This window comes from Giraffa tippelskirchi, chromosome 8 (genome assembly GCF_054371585.1).
Source record: "Giraffa tippelskirchi isolate mGirTip1 chromosome 8, T2T-mGirTip1v1.2.pri, whole genome shotgun sequence".
Classification (NCBI taxonomy): domain Eukaryota; kingdom Metazoa; phylum Chordata; class Mammalia; order Artiodactyla; family Giraffidae; genus Giraffa; species Giraffa tippelskirchi.
Window position 1 is genome coordinate 33,727,400 of NC_137282.1, and position 17,394 is coordinate 33,744,793.

The window sequence follows — 17,394 nt, forward strand, 5'->3', positions numbered from 1 at the left end:
TGGAGAAATATCTATTTAGGTCTTCTGCCCATTTTTCATTGGGTTATTTGTTTTGATGATACTAAGCCTCATGAGTTGTTTGTAAATGTTGGAGACTAATTTCTTGTTGGTCACATCATTTGCAAATATTCTCTCCCACTCATTTTGGTGTTGCATTTTGTTTAGTTTATTGTTTCCGTTGCTGTTCAAAAGCCTTTGAATTTAGTTCGGTTCCATTTGTTTATTTCTGTTTTTATTTCCATTATCCTGGGAGAAGTCAGAAAGTGCCCTGCCTATGTTTTCCTCAAGGGGTTTTATAGTGTCTAGTTTCACATTTAGATCTTTAATCTATGTTGAGCTTACTTTTGTGAGCTAAGTAACTTTTGTTAAAGAATGATCTAATTTCCTTTTTTTACATGTAGCTATCCAGTTTTCCCAGTATCATTTGTTGAAGAGACCCGAATTAACAATTTAAAGCAAGGCTTGATTTTGAAACAATAAAGGAAAAGAAAAGTATGCATAAATACTATAAAGTACATTTTTTCTAATAGAAATTGTTAGAGAAATTGGAGGAATGTTAGAAAATGAGCATTGTCAAAATTCCTAGGTTTCTAAGTTGGTATGTGATAACGATATGAACCAATAACCATAACAACCAAAAGAATCAGAAATGTAATCAAATGCAATAGGAAGCAACACCTGGAAGGACACTGAAGCTTTGTAGCCTGCCTGGAAGTCTATTAAAATTATCGCTCTGGAAAAAAAAAAATTACTCAAAGAAAGAGAATAAATGAAGAACAATAAGAAAATCAAAATACATGATGTAGACTTTTTAATAGAATACTATTCTGGATTTCCTGTTCTTGCTGATAACATTAAAAAAAAAAAAACTTTCATGAGTCCTTATGTTCTAGATATCTATTAGAATGATTAAGAAATGTAAAAAGAAAAAGAAAAAACAATTCAGTGTCCAAAACTATGGAAGCATTATATTTACATGACAAAGTCTAGTCAGTTCAGTTCAATCACTCAGTTCAGTTCAGTTCAGTTGATCAGTCGTGTCTGACTCTTTGCGACCCCATGAATTGCAGCACGCCAGGCCTCTCGGTCCATCACCAACTCCCGGAGTCTACCGAAACCCATGTGCATCGAATCGGTGATGCCATCCAACCATCTAATCCTCCGTCGTCCCCTTCTCCTCCCGCCCCCAATCCTATCCAGCATTAGGGTCTTTTCCAATGAGTCAACCCTTCACATGAGGTGGCCAAAGTATTGGCGTTTCAGCTTCAACATCAGTCCTTCCAATGAACACCAAGGATTGATCTCCTTTAGGATGGATTGATTGGATCTCCTTGCAGTCCAAGGGACTCTCAAGAGTCTTCTCCAACACCACAGTTCAAAAGCATCAATTCTGCGGCGCTCAGCTTTCTTCACCGTCCAACTCTCACATCCATACATGACCACTGGAAAAACTGTAACCTTGACTAGACGGACTTTTGTTGGCAAAGTAATGTCTCTGCTTTTAAATATGCTATCTATGTTGGCCATAACCTTTCTTCCAAGGAGTAAGCGTCTTTTAATTTCATGGCTGCAGTCACCATCAGCAGTGATTCTGGACCCCCAAAAAATAGTCTGACACTGTTTCCACTGTTTCCCCATCTATTTCCCACAAAGTGATGGGACCAGATGCCATGATCTTAGTTTTCTGAATGTTGAGTTTTAAGCCAACATTTTCACTCTCCTCTTTCACTTTCATCAAGAGGCTCTTTAGTTCTTCTTCACTTTCTGCCATAAGGGTGGTGTCATCCGCATATCTGAGGTTATTGATATTTCTCCTGGCAATCTTGATTCCAGCTTGTGTTTCTTCCAGCCCAGCGTTTCTCATGATGTACTCCGCATATAAGTTAAATAAGCAGGGTGACAATATACAGCCTTGATGTACTCCTTTTCCTATTTGGAACCAGTCTGTTGTTCCATGTCCAGTTCTAACTGTTGCTTCCTGACCTGCATACGGGTTTCTCAAGAGATAGGTCAGATTGTCTGGTATTCCCATCACTTTCAGAATTTTCCACAGTTTATTGTGATCCACACTGTCAAAGGCTTTGGCATAGTCAATAAAGCAGAAATAGATGTTTTTCTGGAACTCTCTTGCTTTTTCGATGATCCAGCGGATATTGGCAATTTGATCTCTGGTTCCTCTGCCTTTTCTAAAACCAGCTTGAACATCTGGAAGTTCACGGTTCACATATTGCTGAAGCCTGGCTTGGAGAATTTTGAGCATTACTTTACTAGTGTGTGAGATGAGTGCAATTGTGCAGTAGTTTGAGCATTCTTTGGCATTGCCTTTCTTTGGGATTGGAACAAAAACTGACCGTTTCCATTCCTGTGGCCACTGCTGAGTTTTCCAAATTTGCTGGCATATCGAGTGCAGCACTTTCACAGCATCACCTTTGAGGATTTGAAATAGCTCAGCTGGAATTCCATCACCTCCACTAGCTTTGCTTTGGAACCCATGGACTGCTCTATGCCAGGTTTCCCTGTCCATCACCAACTTCTGGAGCTTGCTCAAACTCATGTCCATCAAGTCAGTGATACCATCCAACCATCTCATCCACTGCCATTTCCTTCTCCTCCTGCCTTCAGTCTTTACAGCATCAGAGTCTTTTCCAATGAGTCAGTTCTGCACATCAGGTGGCCAAAGTATAGGAGCTTCAGCATCAGCATCAGTTCTTCCAGTGAATATCTAGGACTGATTTCCTTGAAAATTGACTGGTTGGATTTCCTTGCAGTCCGAGGGACTCTTAAGAGTCTTCTCCAACACCACAGTTCAAAAGCATCAATTCTTCAATGCTTAGCTTTCTTTATGGTCCAACTCTTGCATCCACACATGACTACTGGAAAAACCATAGCTTTGACTAGACAGTCCTTTGTTGGTAAGTAATGTTTCTGCTTTTTAATATGCTATATAAGTTTGTCATAGCTTTTCTTCCAAGGAGCAAGCGTCTTTTAATTTCATGGCTGCAATCACCATCTGCAGTGATTTTGGGGCTCGAGAAAATAGTATCTGTCACTGTTTCCTTAGTTTCTCCATCTATTTGCCATGAAGTGATAGCACCGGATGCCATGATCTTCGTTTTTTGAATATTGACTTTTAAGCCAGTTTTTTCACTCTCGTATTTCACTTTCATCAAGGGTCTCTTTAGTTCCTCTTCGCTTTTTCCCATAAAGGTGGTATCATCTGCATATCTGAGGTTATTAATATTTCTCCCAGCAATCTTGATTCCAGCTTTTGCTTCATGCAGTCCTGCATTTTGCATGATGTACTCTGCATATAAGTTAAATAAGCAAGGTGATAGTATACAGCCTTGACATACTCATTTCCAAATTTGGAATGAGTCCATTGTTCCATGTCTGATTCTAACTGTTGCTTCTTGACCTGCCTACAGATTTCTCAGGACACAGGTAAGGTGGTCTGGTATTCCCATCTCTTGAAGAACATTCCAGAGTTTGTTGTGATCCACACAGTCAAAGGCTTTAGCATAGTCAATGCATCAGAAGTAGGTGTTTTTCTGGAATTCTCTTGCATTTTATATGATCCAAAGGATGTTGGCAATTTGATCTCCAGTTCCTCTGCCTTTACTAAATCCAGCTTGTACATCTGGAAGTTCTCAGTTCACATACTATTGAAGCTTAGCTTGGAGAATTTTGAGCATTATGTTAGAGTGTGAGATGAGTGCAACTGTGCAGTAGTTTGAACATTCTTTGTCATTGCCTTTCTTTGGGATTGGAATGAAAACTGACCTTTTCCAGTCCTGTGGCCACTGCTGAGTTTTCCAAATTTGCTGGTATATTGAGTGCAGCACTTTCACAGCATCATCTTTTGGGATTTGAAATAGCTCAACTGGAATTCCATCACCTCCACTTGCTTTGTTTATAGTGATTCTTCCCAAGGCCCACTTCACTTTGCACTCCAGGATGTCTGGCTATAGGTGATTGATCACACCATCGTGTTATCTGGGTAATTAAGATCTTTTTATATAGTTCTTCTGTGTATTCTTGCCACATCTTCTTAATATCTTCTGCTTTTGTTAGGTCCATACCATCCCTGTCCTATATTTTGCCCATCTTTGCATGAAATATTCCCTTGGTATCTCTAATTTTCTTGAAGAGATCTCTTGTCTTTCCCATTCTATCATTTTCCTCTATTTCTTTGCATTGATCACTTCTAAATGCTTTCTTCTCTCCTTGCTAATCTTTGGAGCTCTGCATTCAGATCGATATATCTTTCCTGCTTTCCTTTACCTTTCCCTTCTCTTCTTTTCTCAGCTATTGCAGGCCCTGGAACTTTCACAACAATGCAAGGACTTCTTTGGTATAATTCTTCTCCAGGTTTTGGTTGTATGCTAGGCTCTATGGTGGGGCTCACACACTGCACCTCCCAGGTCTGCTGCAACCAGTGCCCTGTCCCTGTGTCACACCACTGCTGACCCATGCCTCTACAGGAGACACTGAGACACTCAAAAGCAGGTCTGGCTCAGTTTCTTGTGGATCCCTGGGTCCAGGTGTACACGAAGTTTTTTTTGAGTCCTCTGAGGAATTTTAAATGTGATATCACCCCTCCTGCCATCTTGTTGGGGCTGCTCTTGATACCCTTGGACATGGGGTATCATTTTTTGGTGGAGTCCAACATTCTCCTGTCTCTGGTTGTTCAATTGTTAGTTGCAATTTTGAGTTCTCACAGGAGTGCATGTCCTTCTACTCTGCCATCTTGTTAAGGAATTGACAAAGTCTATGTATATTATGTAAAGGAATAATGAGACTAACTAGATAAATATATTTATTTCATTAAAAGATAAAGCAATTCTGGAAAGTAATTTGGAGAGATTGTGGCAAACCCATGAATCCAATTTAGTACAGAGTAGCACTGCAGAAGGAAATGGCAACCCACTCCAGTATTCTTGTCTGGAAAATCCCAGGGACAGAGAAGCCTTATGGGCTGCTGTCTATGGGGTCGTGCAGAGTCAGACATGACTGAAGCAACTTAGCAGCAGCAGCAATACTTTAAAATGAGGAAAATGCAAGGTTCAGTTATTTGGGTGTGAGCTCTAGGGGCAAATCTGGTTGTTAGCATTAATTTTGGTATACCTTTAGCATATTAAAGTAGGCTTAAACAATAAGTGGATTACTGATTACTTCTGATTGCCTTCTGCAGCACTTAGTAAGTAGTCTTAGATATTCAGGAACCAGACTGGTTTTGAGTTCTTTTGTTATTATGTTTACCCTCTGTGAATCAGAGGCATCAAATTCTGCTAATAATGCCTTGGGTTTGCCTATTTGTGCTTGGGTTTTCCTTGCTTAGCGTATCAGAGCAAGTACATTGTCATCTGTACTGGATTTGCTAATGTGGTGATGGGGGTGGGAGATAGGATATACCTGGTTGTTTTGATTTTTTCAGAACATTAAGTCTCAATCTTACACTCTGTGCTGTTCATAATAAGTGTTCTATTTTTCCTTCTTCATTTGTAACACTCAGCCTATGCCCTTGCCTAGATAACATTTTTTGTTTATTTGTTTTTACCGTTTTCCCTGTGATACTGCTTTGATGTCAGTTGCAAAGTTGTGTTCAACTCTGTGACCCCATGGACTACAAAACACCAGGCTTCCCTGTCCTCCATTATATCTGGAGATTGCTCAGTCTCATGTCCGTTGAGTCAGTGATGCCATCTAATCATTTCATCCTCTGCTGCCCTCTCCTCTTTTTGCCTTCAATCTTTCCAGTATCAGGGTGTTTTCCAGTGAGTCAGCTCCTCATATTAGGTGGACAAAATATTGGAGCTTCAGCTTCAGTATCAGTCCTTCCAATGAATATTCAGGGTTGATTTCCTTTAGGATTGACTGGTTCAAACTCCTGGCAGTCCAAGGGACTCTTGAGAGTGTTCTTGAGCACCACAGTTCAAAAGCATCAGTTCTTTGGCATTCAGCCTTCTTTATGTTCCAAATCTCAGATCTGTACATGACTACTGGAAAAACCATACATTTGCCTATATGGACCTTTGTCAGCAAAGTGACATCTCTGCTGTTTAATACTCTGTTTAGGTTTGTCTTAGCTATTCTGAGGAGCAAGCATCTTTTAATTTCCCTTGTGTAGTAACAGTCTGCAGTGATTTGGGAGCCCAAGAAAATAAAATGGGTCACTGTTTCCACTTTTTCTCCATCTTTTTGCAATAAAGTGAGGGGACATGTTGCCATGTTCTTAGTTTTTTGAATGTTGAGTTTCAAGCCACCTTTTTCACTCTCCTCTTTCACCCTCATCAAGAGGCTCTTTAGTTCCTCTTCTGCTATTACAGTGATATCATCTGCATTTCTGAGATTGTTGATATTTCTCCTGGGAATGTTGATTCTAGCTTGTGAGTCATACATCCTGGCAGTTCACATGATGTACCCTGCATATAAATTAAATAAGCAGGGTGACAATATACAGCCTTGTCGTACTCCTTTCTCAATTCTGAACCAGTCCATTGTTTCATGTAAGGATATGACTGTTGCTTCTTGACCTGCATACTGGTTTCTCAGGAGACAGGTAAGGTGGTCTTGTATTCTCATCTCTTTAAGAATTTTTCTGTTTGTTTTGATCCACACAAAGACTTATTGTAGTCAACAAAGCAGAAGTAGATGTTTTTCTAGAATTCCCTTACTTTCTCTATGATCCAAGGAATGTTGTCAATTTGATCTCTGGTTCCACCTTTGAAGCACTTTTGATGTCTTTACTTATGTAGATTAAGGCTTTTTGTTTCCTAGAAGAGATAGGGAAAACGGGTGTGTGCCATTTTTATTGTTTTTCAACATTTCCTACCCCTGGCTTCAGTGACTCTACTATTTTCCAGAGACTATAAATTTTGTTAACTTCCCTCTGTAGATTAAATCTTCCATTCCTTAGGAAAGATATGTTAGTGTAGAGCTTTTACAGTGGTAACATTTTATCTCTTCCAGCAGTGCTAGAGGGGAACCCTTCTCAGGATGCTCTAAGATATTCCCTGTGAGCAACTTGTGGGATTCCTGGAGGGAAAGTCTAAGAGGGTATAATCCTGCCAATGGACCTCAGGAGTTTTACACTTTTATGCTAGCTAAATGTTAGCCTTTAAATATTTGTTTAAAAATTCTGGTTGCATCTCTTTTTGAAATACATTGTGTTTGGTAGTGTCTAACCCACAAAAGCATATGTTCCCTCCTATTTGTAGGAGAGACTGATAATCTGTCCAAACTGATGTGTGCTCTTTAGGAGAGAGAATTGTGTGTGCACACACATCCTTTACTAAGACTTTACTTGAATCCAGTAAACTTAGACTGGCAGCTGTTTTTTTACTTACAATGCAAATTATTTCTTTGCTCTATAAACTTTATGTAAAGATTATTTCCTACAATATGTCTTTCATGCCTGACTCTTCAAGTCATTGTTCATTTCTCTTCCTCCTTGGAAACATGAAGGACATGTAATGATCTCTTGTACAAAGAAAATAGTCTTGTTAGGTAGTTAGAATAGGAAAACGGAGTCCTAAATAGCGGTAGCTAAAAGACAAAGAAGGGAAAAGCCTGCAAAAACTGAACAATGTAAGGTCCAAGGACCAGAATGAAAACTTCAGGTGAAGCAAACAGCCCTCCTGGCTCGCCCACTTTACACAGGGCAAGCTCAAGGGGAGGAGAAAAAACATATAAAGAGGAGCCAAAATTGAGACTCTCCTCTTCTCTTCTGTGCTCTTTTCTCTTCTCTTCGTGTTTTTTTTGGTCAGCTGCCTTCATGCCATGAAGATGTATTTCCCTTTGCTTGCCAAATAAAACTGAGCTGTAACACCAAGCTGTAACACTGATCCATCCGTCGCTTCAAATTTTTGCTGCGGTGAGAGAGAACTGAGGAAATTGCATACTCCCCTGATAGTCTTACACCTCTAGATGTGCTAATTATGTAAGAAAACTGTCCTTTTTTATATTTTCTGATATCTACAGTCACAGAGTTTTCTGTTAAAATATTCTGGCGTATCTATTCACTGCTCTTTAAAGTAAGAACCCATAGTTACAAATTAGAAATTAATTTGTGTTTCTGATTCTTGATTGATTACTTTTGTTTCTTTTGTTCCTTTAAAGAAAAGACAACTAAATCATATTAAAATACAACTTTAATTATCTATTTAGTTTTTGGTGGGATTTTGCAAATTTTTTCTACAGCAAGTTTTATTAAACATATTTCTCAAAGTAATGAATGAGATTTCATTTTATAAGTTGCTTCAGAAAAAAATATGTCAGTATATGATATTGTCTTTAACAATTATTAGATAACTAACAATAATGCACTCAAGATTTGTATTTGTTTCAGTGCAAAAGAGATTAGTATCATTATTTATGATGCATATTTATTTTTCTGGAGGCTTGCTCATTGTGATTTTTTTTTTTTTTGGTAATTTTTGGCTCTTATATCCTTTCATTATTTCTTATAAAGAAGTCTTAGTACCTGCTATGAACTGGTTAGTTATAGGCTCTTGCAAATAAAAATATATCCACCCATACTGCTTTCCAGTCTTTAACAAACTGAATAGCTAAGTATTTTAAAGCATCAACTCATATCAGTCCTAACATAGGGTTCGTTGCTTTCAACAACCTAATCCCAAAGTAATTGCCTACATGACCTCCAAGAGATTCAGTATTCTGCAACAGACATCAGAGATATATTGACCTTGGACATACCACAAAATATATCTTATCAGATATTATTTTTAATGTGCTTTATCTAAATATAGTTGCTTTACAACATTATGTTAATTTTTCTGTATAGAAAAGTGATTGATTTATACATGTATATCCATTCTTTTTCATATTCTTTTCCATTATGTTTTATCACAGAATATTGAATATATATATTCAATATCTATATTATTATATATATCAATATATATATATTCAATATCTAACTAGATTGAATAGTTCCTTGTGCTATACAGTAGGACCTTCTTGCCTATCCATTCTAGATAAAATAGTTTTCATCAACTAATCTCAAACTCCCAATGCATCCCTCCCCTACCTTCATCCCCCTTGTTCTATATGTCTATATGTCTCTTATCAGATATCAATCTGTTCTATATGTCTCTTATCAGATATTCTTGACTACCTTGTAAGCAATTAAAGCACAAGCAATTCATCTTTGAATATATACTAACCAATTAAAGGAACTTCACCCATTATCAAAGTAGAAGATTATATAATCATATAGATTATACCTCTTAAACTGTGGGTCTCCATAAGACTTCTAAAAGTAGTCTATAGAAGCAAACTACTAGCCAAATCTTTGGAATATGCATGAGGTAACCTGTATTTGGTAAAGGCCACTGAACAGCAGACTCTTAGAAGCCCAGAACTGTGTTTGTAACACACTCTTTACACACATTTCCATTTTATAGTATCGGCTCTGTTTTTCCTCTGCCACTTTTAAGGCTACATCTAAGGTGGCTCCTTACTACAACTAATAACTTGCCTAGACCTAGGTTTTACTAGGGACAAACTCTAACTCTGCTATCCCACACTATTTCTAGTATATTCAATTTAGGTAATTTTGCATATGGTAATGCCTCCAAAATACAAATGAACTAATTCAGATTGTATCTGCTCTAACTGTTCAAACATAAGAAAACAAAGAGGATAATATAAAAGTGTATGAGATCACCTTAGCTATAATGATACTCATTTGAACATAAAGGAAAATTATCCTTGTGATGAAATAGGTAAATAAATATTGTAGGGGTGTAGCAGTGATTTCTTTTTCAAGACAACTGCCAGAGACAGCATACTTAGAACTCCACTAAAATTGGTTACATCATTTGCACATTTTCTAATTTCTTTTCTTATGTGGGAATCATTTATTATTATTTTTTTCTGAACTCCAATGTAGGAACAAGGTTTGTCTTTCTATGGAATAAAGATTTAGACAGTTATAAGTGTATGACTTCAACTTTCTCAGAGGACAGTCTTCCTAAAGAGATGGGAGGGATAAAATTCTTGTCTGGTAATCTAATACTTTTTAAGATTATTCTGCTCATTGGAATCACCAGTTCAAAGTGGAAATCAACATTCATTCCTCACTTTACCTAGTAAGTAAGATAGCATATTTCCTAATGAGACACCACACCCATTTAGTTCCTTACCTTAATAATTAAGACAAAAGAATAGCATCTGGTTTGCTTTTGACCAAGCAGCAGTGTCTGCACTATTGCTAGACTGCATATACCAAAATGAATACCACAATTAACATGGAAAATCTATATCTGTACTAATGAAGAGACAGCCTGGATAAATTTTATCAAATTTAAAGTAAAGAATGTATGCAATTTAAGGAAAATATAGACTTAGAGCATCATTGGCACTTGCTTTCTTGATCAAGCCTGAAAAATCTTATAATAATTTGTTGTACTTGCATGTTTCATGGTCCTTTGATATTTTACCCAGAAGCTTGATGCTTCTGTGCACCTACTGTCCCTACATGATTCCATAAATCAAAGAAAAGGACCAGAATGCAATCATGCTGATCAGTGTCCAGACTGATAATCAGACCTTCACAAACCTTTGCCTCCCAGGAGCATCAGCAACACTCAGGAGGTTCTGGACACTCCTGATAACATCTCTTGCTTTTGTGGCTTAGAAGGGCAAAGTGGGGGAGTGAGGATAAAGAACTTCTGACTGAGGAGGGAAGGACTCTTTGTTCTTTGGATCTAATCACATCTAACCACTAGAGCTCTGTGAAAGGGGTTCTAATTGATCCATGACAAGTCGGCATCAATAGGCAGGCTCTGAGAACCAGCCAGTTACAACTTATGCTTCTGAAAGTCAGCCAATCCATAAAGCATCACTCCAGTTTACATACTTTTGAAATCTTTAAAGCTTATATTTCCAAATACTTGAGCAAAGTATTTTGTTCATTGACTTTTGTGTCTTACAGCTCTCCCTTCATTATTGATTAATAAATTCAACTTTCCTTTTTCCCTTCCTCTGTTCTTCCTTCCTTCTTTCCTTCCATCCTTTTTCTCTTTCCTAATGAGATAAAATAAAAAGAAAAAATAAATAAAACCTCTTTATTTATCATCCATATTTAATTATGTAACTTAGTTAATTTCACTTCGTAGCCCCAACATACAAAGGTGAAAGTATATATTACCTATTCCTTTATTTTATACCCTATATTTTTACTGATATATAAGTGATACAAAATTTAGCAGTTACACAGTTTAATGCATGCATGATATTTTGTTTCACTTTCATAAATCAAAGACACACAAAAAAGAGCTGTAAGTCAGTAATCCTATAAATGTCAAAGTCAGCAGTGCAGACAATACAAAAGTAAGGTTGCATTTCCTTTTGTCAACATTGGCTACTAGAAATTTAGAGAAAATGTTGAGAAAGAAAGTACAAATTCATCATGGTCTTGATCTATTTTAGCATCTGATTGTTATCTCACTAATATCTATTTCTTCCATTTCCAGATTTTCTCAAATAATTTATTTTTCTCCTTAAATGATAGTATTCATCACACATTATGTATATAAGCAGCAGAGAAATGCTTTAGGGGGCGTATGGGGTTTGGGAGAAAAAAGAGTATCTGGCAAGGCATTGTTCATGTAATGTGTTTGCTAGCTGAAGCATATCAAAGGAAATAGAATTTCATGATCTTACTCTAGAGAGATGCCAACTACTAGGGAAGAAAACACTTAAGGGCTTTAGCAAAACTCACAGTATAGGTCAGCTCAGTGCAAATCGTAAAACACAAAGGTTGATTTTAATCCACTTTGCTTACTTGGAAGGAAGCTTTAAGTCTTTCAAAATTCAGAAAGGCTCATATATTTAGAGCTAGTTAAAGTCCTATTAAACCAAAGAGGGATTATGTAGATTAATACAAGGGGGTTATTTTTGTTTGTTTGTTTTATTATAATATTCTCTGAACCATTCTTGATTATTGGAGTCTTCCCACTGAGTCTTTTTGAAACTAATATTCATACAATCCTAAAAATGAAGGAGATTGCTAGTTAATACTTTTCAGTGGCAGACTTTACCAGGAATGAGGTCATTAAAAATATTTTGCTTGTAGCAGTATGTGCTAGAAGAACATATTAAGATTAAAAATTAAGCATGCAAAAATGGCAGCATAGGCCAGGGCCACCAGAACACTGCATTTGCATGGGGTAGGAAATTTTGTCATATTTATTCAAGGTTCTCAATTTTGTTGCTGTAGTTCCCCGCACCCCCACCCCATCTTATCAAGATGGATAAATAGATAAATAGAGAGATAGATAGATAGACAGACAGACATAGATGTTTGAATGCAGACATTTATCTCTGCCCATCTATACACTTTATCTCTTAATTCTTTGGATAAACTTCAGAACTTCCATTAATGACATATTGATAGCTATTAAAGAGATTTTTAGTTCTTCAAAAATTTATGTGACTTAATCTTTAAAACAGGATAAGGGCTAATAAATGCAGGATATAAACATATGTCTATAGTTGACCCTTGAACAATATAATTGACCCTTGAACAGGTGAGGGTTAGGGGCACAGACCTCTGTGCTGTTGAAAATCCACTTAAAATTTTCCTGTTTGATTTCAATATCCAGGTTTCCACATCCCCACATTTAACCAGCTGTTGATTGTATAATATATAATATTTACTACTGAAAAATACCTGCAGTTAAGCTGACTTTGGCAGTTCAAACCTGGGTTGGTCAAGGGCCACCTGTATAAAGATTTTTCACCTAATATATCTTTAAATATAAGTTACTTAAAATAGAAAATTAGTATTTTGATTCTTTTTAGCATATTTAACTAGATTGTTGCTGTTTAGTCACTACATTGTGTCTGACTCTTTGCGACCCCATGGACTGCAGAATGCCAGGCTCCTCTGTCCTCAACTATTTCCCAGAGTTTGCTCAAATTCATGTCCGTTGAGTCAGTAATACTACATATGAGATGCTACATATATGATAAGATGCTCATCCTCTGCCATCCCTTTCTCCTTTTGCCTTCAAATTTTCCCAGAATCAGGGTCTTTTCCAGTGAGTTGGCTCTTTTAATCAGGTGGTCAAAATACTGGAACCTCAGCTTCAATATAGTTAGATTTCATCTATTTATTTAATTACTGCTTATGATTTCATGACATGTTTCAGGGATGGTACTATATACTAGAATGGACAAGGACTCTCCCCTAGGGCCATCCACTGAGGGAAATCAGTCCTTAGTTTCATTATGTATGTCCAGCCTCTTATTTATGTAATAAATAAAGATGCAGAAATACAATCAGGTAGAAGTGTCCATACTGACATAGACACAGTGTAGAAAATAATCAGAGAAGCATAAATATATAGATAAAAGCCTAAATTATAGATACCATTAAATTTTTAAATTAAGTATTTAAAAGTGAGCAAGGCTCTTTTAATTCCATTCCTGGTTTGTATTATTCCTGAAGAGGAACATGATTAAAGGCTTATTTTAAACTATCTCCAAAAAAGACATGGTTATTTAAAAAAAATCACTGGGTAGGCCAAATGGGGAAAAATGGTACAAAAAAATACCTTGGAGGACAGTTTTGTTGTACAACATTTGGCTTTAAATAAATGCATGGACCTGCTACTGAAAATGTATTACATATGTCAAACGAACAGTAATTAAACTGCTCCCTCTAAGCTTTTTTGATAGGCCATTTTCAGAATGAATGGCTGAGGCTGAGAAAGGGCACTTGGCATTTAAGATCCCTACCTTCAGGATATTATTCTCCCTGATTTTCCCATTCAATGTGATTTCTTTTTTCACTCTCATGACAACTTAGAAGAAAGTTTTCTGCTACTTAGCAAAAGATGACTTTAGAGCCACATAGAAACTGTAAAATGTTATTGTAGTATATGTGATTTGGTCATTAAAGAAAAATGATTAAAGATGAGGATATGTATAAATACTAAAGAAGAATGACAGATTGAGCAGGTTGTCATGGTAAAAATGGCAAGTTTTAAAGATCGGCTAATGGAAATTAATATATATCACAATGGTTGTTACAAAATAGTTTAAAATTATTATCTGTTTATAGTTGTTTTGCATATGTACCATATAGATATGTATATATACATACACATACACACACATAAACGCACACATATATAAATATAGTTTCTGATCATGACCTCCACTTTCTTTTTAAGAATAAGGAATTCATGAGCTAAATTTTTGCTAATGGTTAAAAGAAAATAATAAAAGTTGAACTATTTTTATTTAGAAGTCATTGTTAATCACTTTCAAAATCTTGTTTAAAAAAATAAATTTAATTAATATTTTCTACATACTCGTATACGTTTCTCTTCACCGTGTCTCAGCACACATCACAGAGTGTATACCATACACACTGACTTACTGCCCAAAAGTAACATTTTTGTAGCATTTGTGCTAATACTTTTTTCTTCACCTAAATCTACCAGCAATAACTAGAGAAGGAAAGGAAGCCATCTTGTTCAGAATTAAGTACTAAACCTCATCATTTCAACTATATATACCCCATCTTATTCATTTTCCCATCCTTTAAGAATTTTCTACAATTTGTTGTGATCCACATAGTAAAATGCTTTGACGTAGTCAATAAAGCAGAAGAGGATATTTTTCGGGAACTCCTATGCTTTCTCTGTGATCCCATGAATGTAGGCAATTTGATCGCTGTTTCCTCTGCTTTTTCTAAACCCAGCATCTGTGTCTGGAAGTTCTTGGTTCACATATTGTTGAAGCCTAGCTTGAAGGATTTTGAGCATTACCTTGCTAGCATGTGAAATCATCACAATTGTACACTAGTTGAAACATTCTTTGACCTTGCTCTTCTTTGAGATTGGAATGAAAACTGACTTTTTCTCAGTACCGTAGCCACTGACAAGTTTTCCAAATTTGCTGACATAGTGAGTGTAGCATCATCTTTTAGGATTTGAAATAGGTCAGCTGGAATTATGTCACCTTCACTAGCTTCGTTTATAGTAATGCTTTCTAAGGCTCACTGACTTCACATCCCAGAATGTCTGGCTCTAGATGAGTGACCATACAGTTGTGGTTATCTGGATCATTGAGACCTTTTTTGTATAGTTCTGTGTGTTTTCTTACCACCTCTTCTTTATTTCTTTTGCCTCTGTTAGGTCCTCACTGTTTCTGTCCTTTACTGTGCTCATCCTTACATGATATATTCCCTTGATAGCTCCAATTTTCTTGAAGAAATCCCTAATCTTACCCAGTGTATTGTTTTCTTCTATTTCTTTCCATTGTTCATTTAAGAAGGCCTTATCTCCCCTTGATAGTCTCTGGAACTCTGCATTCATTTGGGTACATCTTTCCCTTTCTGCCTTGCTTTTCCTTCTCTTCTTTCCGCAGCAATGTGTAAAGCCTCCAGAGTCAACCACTTTGCCTTCTTGCATTTCTTTTTCTTTGGGTTGTTTTTAGCTACTACCTCCTGTACAATGTTAGTAGCTTCCATCCATAGTTTTCAGGCACTCTGTCTACCACTTCTAACCCCTTGAATGTATTCATCACCTCCACCATATAATCATAAGGAATTTGATTTTGGTCATAGCTGAGTGGGCTAGTGGTTTTCCCTATTTTCTTCAATTTAAGCCTGAATTTTGCAATAAAAAGCTCATGATCTGAGCCATAGTCAGCTCCAGACTGTTTTTGCTGACAGTTCATAGCTTTTCCATCTTTGGCTGCAAAGAACATAATCAGTCTGACTTTAGTATTGCCTATCTGATGATGTCCATGTGTAGAGTTGTCTCTTGTGTTTTTGGAAAATGTTGTTTGCTATGACCAGTGTGTTCTCTTGTCAAAACTCTGTTAGCCTTTGCCTTGATTCATTTTGTACTCTGAATCCAAATTTGCCTGCTATTCCTAGTGTCTCTTGACCTCCTACTTTTGCATTCCAATCCTCTATTGTTGAAAAGGACATTTTTATTGGTGTTAGTTTTGTAAGGTGTTCACAGAACCAGTCAGCCCTGGCTTCTTTAGCATCAGCGGTTGGGGCATAGACTTGGATTACTGTAATGTTGAGTGATTTGCCTTGGAAACAAACTGAGAGCATTCTGTCACTTTTAGATTGCAACCAAGTACTGCATTTGAGACTATTTTGTTGACTATGAGGGTTACTCCATTTCTTCTAAGGAATTTTTACCCACAGTAGTAGACATAATGGTGATCTGAATTAAATTTGCTCATTCCCATCCATTTTAGTTCAGTGATTCCTAAGATGTTGATGTTCAATTTTGCCATCTCCTGCTTGACCATATCCAATTTACCTTAATTCATGAACCTAGCATTCCAGATTCCTATGAAATATTGTTCTTTTTAGCATCAGACTTTAGTTTCACCACCAGACACATCCAGAGCTGAGCTTTGTTCACATATATTCATTTATTCATTTTTAAATTATACAAATATTTCTTAACCTATTATGTGCTAATCACTTTTCTTCTCATTGGGGAAACAAAAATAATTAATGACCTCTGTCCTCGATGCAGTAAAAAAAAAAAATAATGAGAAATAGAGAAACATGAGTAGATAGTAGAAAACAAGGTGAAAATTCAGCAATGGCAATAATAAAGCAATAGAATAAAAACTCCTAATAAATTAGCAGTGAAGAGAGGGTGTGAATTTCTGGAAGAGACTTAAGGAAGCTTACATTTGGACTGAAGCTTAATAGATATTTGGTTAGTATAAATAAATATATATAGAAAATAAATATATATAGAAATATATAAAGAAAAAAATAAATATATAAAGAAAAGGGTAAGAACCATCATTTCTCAGAAAAGAAGGAAGGCGTAAAAGAAAGGAGCCCCCTCCCAAAATATATGTACCACTCCATGAATATTTTAGGGGATGATGAATTGATAGTGAGAAATAAACCTCATGGTAATTGTCAAATATCTTTATGTATGCTGTTTCTTGAAATTCCATTTAAAACCAATACAATTGACTTAATTTTGACAATTCTCGGTTTCTAAGTTTAAATATCTTCGTGCAACAAATTCTCCTGCCACACTATATCATAAAATACATGATATTCTAGAAGATATACTAGCTGAAGTTATAGGTGATATTAACTGTACTTAAATAAGTAGAATTATCCGAAATGACCTCAAAACTGTCACCCTGATTTGTAATGTGGAAAAGCTTGATTTAACAAACAAATAAAATCATTATTTTAACATAAGATTTTTCAAAAGAAATATCTCTCTATTATGGATAAACACATGGAAGGGCCATTTGGTTGTCGTAGAGTCTCTAGATGACTATTTATAGGTGACTGTATATTTTAAGAACCAAGTTATGAAGTTATGAATTAGTAGAGCCAAAACTAAAAAAGACAGC

The 17,394-nt window shown here is 36.3% G+C and overlaps 1 protein-coding gene across 5 annotated transcripts in view; it reads left to right on the forward strand.

Annotated features, from left to right (window-relative positions):
* The window catches only part of LOC145518172 (uncharacterized), a 1,384,210-nt gene that overhangs the window by 650,945 nt on the left and 715,871 nt on the right, over nt 1-17,394 (forward strand). The gene's annotated exons all lie outside the window — the stretch shown is intronic.